Raw genomic sequence first — 12,484 nt, 5'->3', positions numbered from 1 at the left:
CCTTAGCAAGGACTCAATACCCTTCAAAATTCTATCTGAGTCAACCTCACATAGTTTATTATTCATAGAGATCCTCATATTTAGATCTTCTTCCAATACTCTCTTTTTCCTATTTACAATTCTATTAGATAGATCTTCTGGTATCTAATTTTGAATGTTATCAAACTTCTTATACCTCAAAAATCATGTTTCTTACACATGCAATCTTAACTACCTTCTATCCATATTACTATGCAAGCTATACTATTTATTCAATTATATAAAAAATATTATCATTAATAATTTTCATGTTAAGTTTCTCTACCTTTGGTTTCCATCCTTTTTTTCTAGTTGCAGTTCTTCCTTCTTACACATCTTGCACTAATGGTCTATCTCCAAATTCATCCTTAGAACTCTCTAAATCACTTGCATTTTTTTCCTCCTCTTGCTTGGTCCACTGGTGATCTTCTTGACCCTTTTCTTTGGTGAAGATGTATGATATTGCTTCACCTTCACTAATCTTTCTAATTTTCTTTGTGCAATAGGTGCTTATACCTCTAGCTAGTTCCTTTATTTCTCACTCCTTGTCTTTACACATTGCGCTTGTGCAACTACTAGAGAGGGTGTAATAGGTTCCTACACACATGGTTGTGCTACTATTACACCTTCTAAAGGTTTTGTAATAGAAATAGGAGTTGCTTCAATTACTTCAATCTATCTTCTTTATCTCATCTCCATTGCAATGTCTTTTACCTAATTGAACTCTTCTCTTATCATTCTTGATTCCTTAAGGATAGAATCAATGACTTTCTCCACTTTCTTCTTACTCTCTTTGTTGGTGTAGTTCAGAGAGAACTACTCTCATTTTCTCCTCATATGTTCCCCATCTAGGGCACTCTATATCATTCTTTGACTAGAGTATGATCTATGAATACCCTTTTACAAGCTTTGTGTTCATCTCATATCCCATAGGCTCAATAAATTTTACCCTTGGTGCAATAACTTCTATATAGGTGTTGTTAGTTTCCACCATGAAGCATAATTCATTCTTGTATTTCTCCACCATGGAGGGAGGTATCTTATACTTTTATTTCATCTCAATTTAAAATTTCTTTATCATCCATCAGTGTCATTATCTTTAACTTCTATAAAATTTGATCTATAGAATTGAGTAACCATCTTCATTGTTCACTTGCTTCTATCCCAATTTATTATTCTAGGAAAATTCTTTATAGCATAAAATAATAGATGATCTAATAGGGACTCAAATTTGAAAACTAAACTCTTTGTTTTCTTCAACTGTGAAATGTTATCCAACAATTGCAATCTAATAATCTCGCATAGATTAACTTTTCTACCTTGCACTAGCATTGCATAAGTTGCATGCAAAAATCTAGCTAGTATGGAGTTAACCCTTGATCCATTATTGAACTTTTAGCCTAATATCTTACTTAGTAATTTTACTCATTTGTCTTGAATGGTGTCTACCTTCATGTTTCTTCCATAAAACCTAGTGTTCAAGTTCGTCTCAACCATCTCTCTTACATTCTTCTCATTAACATGGTTATAGCCTTCATTAATTAATCTTGCAACCTTACGAATTAGGTCATTGTCAATGGAAATCTATGCATCACCTAACCACAACAAATCATTGTGTACCCTACTCAGAATAATTTGGGTCTAGTCATGATTGTCAAATTCTATATAGAACATATACTTCACTAGATTTAATCCATCTAGGTGTGCATGCTCAAATTTCTAGGTCAAATCATTGTTACACATTTTACCTAAATCCTAATGAATATTTTCTATCTTGTAGTGGATATAACTTCTAATTCCTCAACATGTAACACATTTTCTAGAACTTGCAAAAATGCACCCAATGGGTCATCCAAAAGAAACACAAATAGATTCTTCTTGAAAACATACCATGGTCTATCAGTCACATCGTATACATTCTGATTATTTATTGAATTTTAATGAAAAATACTAAATAATTGGATTCAAACTTCACAAAATACCTTAAAAACATGATTTAGGGCATTTGCAACTTTTCGCTTCACAAACTTCACTTTACACTTTAATTTCTTATCAAATCATTCTTCAATTCACTCAAGACACTTCACATGAACAAATGGTACATACAATCTTGCTTGCGATTCTTAAATCATTTCAAATTGTAGTACATATTAAATGTGTATCTACTACATATTCAAATATTGTCTCTATTTACCAGTAAGCTTGATTTCTCAATTCATGTTCATTGCGATCATATCAAGACTTGTGCACTTGACCATAGCCTTCTTTCTATTTCCTTAACCTCCTATTAACTACCCAACTTCCTACTCTCTCTCTAACATCAGTTCTGGCCAAATGATGCATTACCCCTACTAAAACTACTTAATTTAGGTAAGATGAGTTACAAACTATCTATAACATCAATGTCTTATCAGGTGCATCAAAAAATTATTCTTACAAAACTATATAAGAGCTTTTTGGATCTTTAGCTTTCACAAATGCTTCTTTGAATTCATCAACATGTTCCTTAATTGCTTCCTTCTGATGAATGTCACTACCATTATCATTCCTTCTATCATTTATGTTGTTATTCCTTCTATTATTAGGATTATATTAAAGTTCCTTCTATCCATTTTGTAAGATCTCACTGTGTCTTTGAAGTTATTACATAACTAACATACATGTGCATTTCTTCTTTGATTAGTTCCATTCTATTTCTTAGGTGCTCTATAATTCCTTGCAATGTGTCTAGGATTGTTACACTTGTAAGACATGAATTGGTTCTTCTCTCCATTATATTTCTCTCCATCATTGGATCTATTCTATGATCTTCCTCTTTCATTACCTGTAGGTTTATTATTCCTAAACATTTTAATATTTGCATTATTACCATCAAACTTAGTTTTCTTACATTCTACTACATTATATCCATAACCATGACAATTATAAATTAGAAATTAGTAATATGCTTAAAAGACTTACATATGCAATTTCTTTTCATATGTCCAACCTCATTACATATGAAGCATCTACTTCTAAGCTCACATCTTACTTCCTTGGGTGGTTCATCTTTCTTAGGTTTATCAACATGCTCTATTTTCTTAGGTTCAATATGTTTTTCTATCAAATCAATTAATTCTACTTCCTTTGATACTTCAATAGATGTGCTTAATTCAACCTTACTCAAATCAAATTCCTTAGGGGATTCAATAACTAGATCTGGTTCTTTTCTAATTTTTACTTTCCTAGCTAATTTCTCTCTAATTAGATATCAAGTTTTGTCTTGTCATAAGAAGGTCTCCAGTGAAATATCTACTCATCTATCTTTTCACTACTGGAATAAAGTTTATCTAACTATTGCTTAGCTTGTATTGATTCTCCTTTCACAATGATATTGTACTTTCTAATTCTACATGTTCAATCTTGATAGTGTCTAGTTTAAATGTAACTTGACTTAACTAGGATCTAAGGTTTGCATTCTTAGTTTTTAGTTCTTGTTCATTCTTGCCACCATTTGTCTTAAGACTTAACTTAAGTTCAATGATTTTCAATTCATGTTTCAAAATCTTATTTACTTTCTGAGGATTTCTTACTTCATTATTTTCAGTAGTCTATGCAAATGATTCCTTCCCAAATTCTAAATCATCAATCTTGTCTTTTAACTTGCCAATGAAAAATTTCACATCTTCATACCTCTCTTTTAGTTTATCTCTTTCTTCAGTAAGAAGGTCAATCTTCTCAAGAGCTTCTTCAAGGTTTTTCTTCAACTATTCCATACCTTTAGGGATCTTACTCAAGTTGTTTAATAGCTTCTAAGTAATTGGGCTCTGATACAAATAGTTAGAAATAGAAAATGCTGAGAGGAACGGGGAGTGAATTAGTATTCTACAAAATTTTCCCCACAATTAAATATTGTTAATTACTTTATAACTTGCATATGAAAGTAAACTAACAACGTTCAATAGTAAATATAATCATGTAGATAGATAACTCATAACACCCTTTTTTGTTAACTAGGGAAACCCTAGCCAAGGGAAAACCCCAGTGGGGATGATACCAATTAGATGACTAAATAATAGGATATTATTAAGGATATTAACCTTGTTAGGATTCTATGAAGTACATATACTGTTACAAGTCCTTGATAGGAGACTAGGCCTTGTTAGATGCCTCAACCCTATTAGGAGTTGCTAAAACCCTATTAAGAGTTGGTAGAACAAATACAATGTATGCAAGAAGGGCCCACTGCCCTAACATGGAATTATGCAATTTAGTTCTTCACAAGAATAGATATACATACAATACTTTCTATTTTTTGTACTTCACACTTGCTCTGATCAAACATAAACTTCACAAATATTGCATAGATCACATATGTCACACAAATCACATGTCACATATTTCTATTATGTCACACTTATCTTCACAAGATAAGATCTTTACTTATACCTCTCATCCTCATAATTCTTTTCTTAGTCAACTTTCATGTCTTCACATGCTTGACATAGTATAAGATAACTTATAGAATAATATTCACATAGTCGGTTCATCATAACTTAGTAATTATTTTGTAACCAAAATAATTCCTCAAGTTGTACAATCCAAAACTTTGTTATGCTCTATTATGTTATGTTAAATACCCACACTAATATTTCAATTATAACTTGCATTGTACTGTCTATACACACCTACACATTAGTATATTTCATCATGACAATGTCATATAACTTTCCTTAACTACGCATGAGTTAACTCTCAACAAGTCATCCATACACATCACATATATTCTCTACGCTACTACAAATTACCTAGCACTTAGACAATTTTCTATCTCTAAATACATAAATGAAATGTTGAATACATGTTGCCATAAATTACAACCATTAATACATCTATCTAACCATATTGCCAATAGCTTGCTCCCCAACAATAATGTGTTGTCCTTTATTGAGCCATGTGACCTTATATGGATTAACATGAGGGATTATTTTTAACTTCAGCTTTTTGACTGCCTCTTCACTAATTATATTGTCATTTGAGCCTAAGTCAGTAATAACTCTACACACCTTTCTCATGATCTTGCAATTGATCCTAAAGAGTGCTCTTCTTTGACTTGTATTTTCTTTTATTGGCTCCTTGATCAAGGTTCTTTTGATCATTAGTTTCTCCCCTTCTTCTGATTTGAAGGGTACCTCAGAGTATTTTTTTGCCACAACATTCATCTCGTACATAGTTGACCCTTATTGTGCTTCCGTGGGAAGTTGAGCCTTTTTTAGGGCACCTAGTTGATTACAATGATAACACTTCATGGTGGAAAATTAAGATCTTATCCTTTGGTTTCTTCTTCTCCCTCTTTGACTTATGTTAGAGCCTCTTCCTAAACTTCCTTCTTGTTTTTTAGTAACCTTAGTGTCTCCTTGTGACCTATAATTGAATCCTCTTCCACCATAGCTTCTTTGACCTCTTTGATCTCTTCCCTTACCTCTACCTCTGAATTTTGAGTCTGCCTTCTTTTTATTCTTCTCTTCTACTTTAAAATTAAGTTCGAAGCATTTATGGACTATTGTAGGAGTCCATAAATTTATATCTTCTTGTATGATCCATCTCAAATCTCCTAGATACCTAGTCACTTTGATAGGCTCATCTTCTTGTACTCTTGCCCTTACATACAATTTTTGAAACTCTTTAGTATAAGTTACCACATCCATGTCCTTTTGCTTGAAATTTTTCCTCTTCTTGTGTAATTGAACCTCATAATCTTCTGGTAAGTATTGTTCCTTCACCTTTGTTACCATGGCTTTCCAATTCGCAATGGTTTATTTTTCCCACTTTTTCCCTCTCTTCTTGGAGGCACTTCCACCTATTAGGGCTGATCCCAGTAGCCTAGATTTGGCTACCTTTACTCTTTGTACTTCACTCACACCTTCAAAATATGTACATAGGATCCATTTCTATTTTCCCTACCATGAAAAATTCATGGCAGGAAATCATGGGGGAGCCATTGTTGCACAGAGGGTCAAAATTGAACCATCACACATGAAATTTACAAATGAATTTCAAAAACTTCTTAAAGGAATACCTAAAAACTTGAAACCTAAGTGGGGAAAGTACTATAAAAACATGAATAAAAAATATCCAACCCCACAATGAAAGCTTCAATCCATTATTCCATACAAGCAATCAAAAACTTTAAAACATTGTTAAGATTGAATTGGAAATCGTGGATCTAGTTGCACAAAAATTGTTGATTATATTTCTCAACCCTTGGGTTGTGTTTATTTAATGGTTGTATAAGCTCCCAAAGAGGTTTCAAGTAGTTGGACTAACCAAAAACCTCTTTCTTATGTTTTGCAACTTTTTGTCAAAAAATAAAGTTGTCAAGCAACTTTTCCAAAAATTGCCCAACTTGACAACATTTTGCATCTTTGAACAATTTTGCTTTCCTTCACTTGGGAACTTCAAAACCTATCTACTTTAATCCACTAATGATTTTTGGGCATGATTTAGCCTCCAAGAGATCAATTTTCAAGATTTTTTTCAATTTTTCCCTTATTGACAACTTTTGCACAATTGTAGTAGATTTGATATCTTTTTGACATATTTTCCCTTTCTTGCTCCAAATGACATGTTAGGAGTTCCAATACATGCAATATGATATTAAAACATAATGGAGGAAAAGATGTTTTACAAACCATACCTTCCTCATGCTTTCATGATCCTACACCCATGCCCCCTAACACAAGCTACACTCACAAATACACCAAAACCACCTAGGAGGGAAACTTGACCTAGGAATAATTCAATCAAAGAGATGAACTTGAAATGGTCCAAAATTACTCACACTCCTAACTTGGTTAGAGTCACTATAAGCCAAAAATCTAACTAGAAACCAAAATGAAAGGCTTTGACTAGGTTCCCTTGCACTAGAACCTATCATCACTAAGAAAAGTGAAGAATTCAATGTGTAAGTTTGGACCCATCATTGTTTTAATTTTATTTTATATCTAGAATTATTTTCTTGGTATTGGTGATGTTGTATAGGAGCAAGACAAACTAGTGACGAAACAAATCAATGAGTATATCACTCAGGTCGAAGAAATTTTTTAAAACATAATGGATGCTTACTTTGATGAATTTAAGCAAAGGATAAAAAGGAGAATGAGGACTCCTAAAGAATTGGTCACAAAATATTATAGTGACATATGTTTTCTTTTTGATACAGAAAATGCCTTTGTATAGGAAGTTAAGCTGAGGAAGGATTGGTCACAAAGTTTCAAATATGAGATAAATAGTGATATGGTGAGTGCAAACATTGATGTATTACTAAAAGAAGAGATAGATGTTGATGTTGGACCTTTTGGTAGATATGAGGAAGCCAAATAAATAATAATTGTTAACTTCAAGATAGCTTCCAAAGAGAAGAAAAGGAAGAAGATGATTAAATACCTAGAAGCTAAACTAGGCACCCTAGCTAAGGGAAAGAAACTTTTCAAAATTATACAAGGTCTTGGTGAAGATGAAGAAGAAGATAGTGGTGATGAGGAAGATGGAGAAGAAGAAGGTCATAAGGTAAATTCCCTAGTATTTTTCATTCCACCATTAAAGAAGGATCAAGGAACAAAGAAGTCAATGATGACACTTCCACTACCAAACAAGACAAGGACCAAGGCAGCTGCTAGTGCTGAGCAATCTATATAGTAGAAAGTAGAAGAGTCTATCGAGCCAAGTGCCCCCATAACCAAAAGAAGGAGATTGGTTAGAGGAACACCTAAGAGACATGCTAATTCTATTGATGAGGTATGTACAAACATAAGGAGTTCCTTGGGCTTATCTAGTTTCAAATTTCTAAAGTATGATACACTAGATAATGATGATAGAAATAAAACTAAGGATTCTATGGTAGAAATTATCTCAAATTTTGAACTAGCTTCTAGTGAAATAGAGAAATAGATACCTCAATATTTTTATGATAGATTGAAAATAAGGTGGGACTAGGTAGAGAAGGAAGAGAAAAAGATAAGGACTAACACATTAGTTAGAGTTATGCTTGACTTATCCTAAGAGAAAAAGTACATATTTTTGGAGCAGTATAGGAGCAAATTTGTTCCAAAATATAGAACATTTTTAATCTTAGTAAATAAAGAGAAATATGTGAAAGAGAAAAGTGAGTTGTTGTGGAAGAGCATTTTTGGGTTATCTACAAAGAAAGTAGAGACAAAAACTATAAACATCAATGGTGATTGCAGTAGCAGAGAAAGTTTAGGTTTGCTAACTCCAAAGGGTAGCATATGACCTATACATGCCAACACCCTTGACACTCTAGAGGTTGAGAATTCAAGGCTCACAAATATAGAGGATGATGGTGAAGATAAAGAAATAAGTGTAAATAATAAGATTATTTCAGCACCTCATATTGAGGAAGGAAAAGAATCAAATAAAGTTGAACTAAGTGTGACTATTGTTATCTTAAGCACATATGCATAAGAAAGACCAAGTGATGAAACCCCCTCACCAAATCCTAAGGCAATATTGAGCAACAGTACTCCTTCATTGAGCAACAAAAAATAAATAAAACATGTTTCACCTAATATTAAGGTTATTCTGGATGAAATCATTGAGATGCCATAACTTGATCTAGAAAATCTCACCTTCAAGCAAACAAATTTCTACATGAATTTTTGGGGAATAAAAAGAGACAAATTGTTAGCATGAATGTTCATGATACTACATTGGGGGAGTATCCTAAGCATTGGAGAGTATTGAGATGTTGCATTCATGACTATGTTTTTCATTGATGTTAACATAGTAGTAAGTCTATGAAGACTAAAAAAGTAAAAGACATAGATCTTAGTTGTATAAAAAATGTTTTGATTATCTAGTGATGCATGTTCATGGACATGTTTGATACTATGTCTTGATGTTAAGGTCCAATACATAGTACTTGATTCAAGGGTGTACGAAAGATGTGCCTAATTTGCAGAGAGTAGTATAGAGACAAAGTACCTAAGAGGAATTTTTTGATGTTTGTATTATATTGTCTAATAGAGATATAATATAGAGATGTGCGATCAGCTAGTGACTTAAGACAGTCTAGGGATGACATCAGTGAATTTGCAAGCGCTAGTCTTGTACGTGTGAGAAGTTGCATAGACTATAAGCTGATGGTGCTATTGTATTTATGAATTAACTAATTATCTTATTATAATTAATTTGGAAAGCCTCTTGGCTAACTCAAGGAATTATTTTGAAGATATAGTATAAAGGAAAGATGTTTTCCTTGTTTGTATTGTAGTAATAGTGATCATTGTATTGAGTGAGAAGTGTGAAAAGGGGTAGAGTTTAGTGAATGTGAGTAAGTGATCCAAGGGATTATTGGATGTGAGATTTGTGATCCAGTTACAAGATCAAAAGGAGAAAAAGTCTGGTTAATAGGACAAAGAAATATGAAGGAGCAGTATTATTCATTTCTATTATTCTACAAGGAATAATATAGAGATCATTTGGACAATGGGTTCATTAGACTTTCCCTGAAGATGTTTGGATAGTGGGTCCATCTATCTTCCACAAGTCCTAACTAGGTTCATCCTCTAATATAGAATATTTATATTAGTACATCATCTTGTGGGTACCATCTCCACAAGGGTTTTCCCTCTAATCAAGGGTTTCCCTAGTTAACATAACTAATATTATTGTGTATGAGTATCTTGTTGTGGTTTTTGATTATATTGCTCATATGGTTAAATTTTAATAATGTTGATAACTATTATATTATTAGAATAAATAATCCATCTACCTTCCACCCCCCTCTTAGTTATATTGGTGGATAATATATTCTAACAATTGATATCAGAGCCTTAGGTCCTTGAAGGAAAATCTTAACAACTTTGGGAGATCAATGGTGAATGTTTTCAGAAAGGATAGTCCTAGATTTTATGGGGCCAACTATGATAGTTGGAAGGAGAATATGAAGACTCATCTATTATGTATGGGTTTGGATTATTAGCTTTTGACTAAAAGCGAAAATTAAATTGTCAAAGAAAAGAAGATTGAAAAATGTAGTAAAGTAGAGAGAGATTCATTCATGTGTAGCATGAGAGCCAAAGAGGCTTTACTATTATCTCTTTCAAAGAATGAATACAGTCAAGTAATGTCACTTCAAACATCTCATAAGATTTAGACAACATTAGAATCTATTTTTGAAGGTGATACACATACAAAAATAGTATGATTATAGAATTGGATATGTGCATTTCAAGATGCTAACATGATAGAAGATGAATTTGTAAGAAGCTATATTTGTAGGATATCAAAGATTGTTACAAGAATCAAGACATATGGTGGAAAAAAGGAAGAAGATAAGGTTGTGTGGAATATCTTGAAGACTTTGACACCATTATTAAAGTACGTAGCTTAGATGATTCAATTACTTATACCCTATACTAAGGAGTTTACCAAGGAAATGTTGCTTGGAAGATTAGAAGTAGTAGAAGTAGGTTTGAGACAATTAGGAGATCTGACAAGAGTGGAGACAACTTTTAGTGCCTTAAATGTTCGACCAAGTCTATCTAGAAGTCCTAGAACACATAGAGATTTTGCTAGTAGTAGCAGAACTAGATCTAATGAAGATAAAAAGATTGAAGATGTTATAGCCCTTCTTATGAGAAAAGAAAAATATGGTAAGAATATCTTTAAATATTGGACTTGTAATGAGTTTGGTCATTATGCATCTAAATAACCTTAAAAAGAGAAAGAGTTTAAGGGAAAGTTTAATCCTAGAAGAACTAGGAATTATCTTTATGCTAACGAATAAGAGGAATATAATGAAAAATGTTAGAGTGAAAGTGATGATGAGCTAGGATTTGTAGCTATAAAGGAAGATGATCTTGATAAAGAAATTAGAGAAAAAAAGGCTCTAGTTCTCAACTTGAAAATAAATCTGATTGGATAATAGATAGTGGATGTTTGCATCACATGATTGGTGATATGATTAAGTTTGTTAAATTCAGAAAATATGATGGAGGTATTGTTAGAATTGGTAACAATGCAACCTATCGCATTACATGAATAGGATCAATTACTTTAGATGAAAAGAATAGCATTGATGACATTTACTTTGTTGATGGATTAAAGAATAATTTTTTCAATGTTGGAAATTTGGTGGACAAAGGGTATAAATTACAATTCATAGAAAAGAATTGCACTATCAAGGATGAAGATGGTAAGATGATTGAAATTGGAACTAGGTCCAGAGGTAATGTATTTTAGTTGAATCCCACTGAAATTACATGCTTGGTTGCAAAAGTGGATAATAGTTCGCTATGGAATGGAATATTTTTCATATAAACTTTGATAATATTGTGAAATTTAGTAGCACATTTGCAGTTAGAGATTTTCCTAAGATAATAAATCCTACTTATGTTATTTGTAAAGAATGTATTTTGGCCAAGCAGAAGGTATCATTTCACAACAAGAAGTTCACAACCACAAAAAAGTTGGAGATTTTTCACATAGATATGAGTGCTCCCTCTAGAACGAGAGGATTATATGGTGAAAGATAGAGGAGGATAATTCACCTCTAGAGAGTTTAATATGTTTTTTGAAGAGAATGGAGTCAAGAGATAGTTATCTTCACCAAGAAAACTTGAACAAAATGGGATTGCAGAAAGAAGAAATAAATCAGTAGTAGAGGCAGCAAGAGCAATATTGTTTGAGAATGATGTTTCTAAGACTTTTTGGAGAGAACTAGTCAATACAATAGTGTACACTATGAACATAGTTCAGATCAAAAAAGGTATAAGAAAGATCTCTTATGAATTATGATTTGGTCACTCACCATTAGTTAAGTATTTCAAAATTTTTGTAAGCAAGTGTTACATTAAGAGAGATGGTGATATTGGTAAGTTTGATCTAAGAAGTGATGAATGTTTCTTGGCTATTTATTCGAAAGAAAGGCACATAGATGTTTTAATCATAGAAATAAGATAGTAGTTGAATGTGAAAATGTAAAGATTGATGAAAATTTTGGAACTAAGGAAAAGATGTTAGATTACAATTCAAATGAAGAAGAAGATAATACTAGAATTGTTAGACATAATGTAGAAGTTTTCTTTGAGACTAACAATGATTTGTAGAATGATGTACAAATTATTGAGAAAAGAGGAGAATACAGATCTAAACTAAGAGATGATATAAGAGTTGAGTTAGAAACTCCTACCTCTAACAGAAACATGACAAAGAATCACCCTCTAGAGCCTATAATTGGAAACAAAGACAAAGGTGTGGTGACAAGAAACACAGTTAATGTGGAACTATGTTTGATTTCTCAAGTTGAACCTAAGAGTGAAAATGAAGCATGTAAAGGTGATCATAGGATTCAAGCAATGAAGGAAGAACTAGATCAAATTACAAAGACTGAAAGATGGGAATTAGTTCCTAGACCTAAAGACAAGAATATTATAGGAACCAAATGGGTATTTAGAAACAAGAT

This window comes from Cupressus sempervirens, chromosome 11 (genome assembly GCF_028749045.1).
Source record: "Cupressus sempervirens isolate cs-2001-9-10 chromosome 11, ASM2874904v1, whole genome shotgun sequence".
In the NCBI taxonomy this organism is placed as follows: Eukaryota; Viridiplantae; Streptophyta; class Pinopsida; order Cupressales; family Cupressaceae; genus Cupressus; species Cupressus sempervirens.
Note: the sequence above shows the minus strand (reverse complement) of the source record.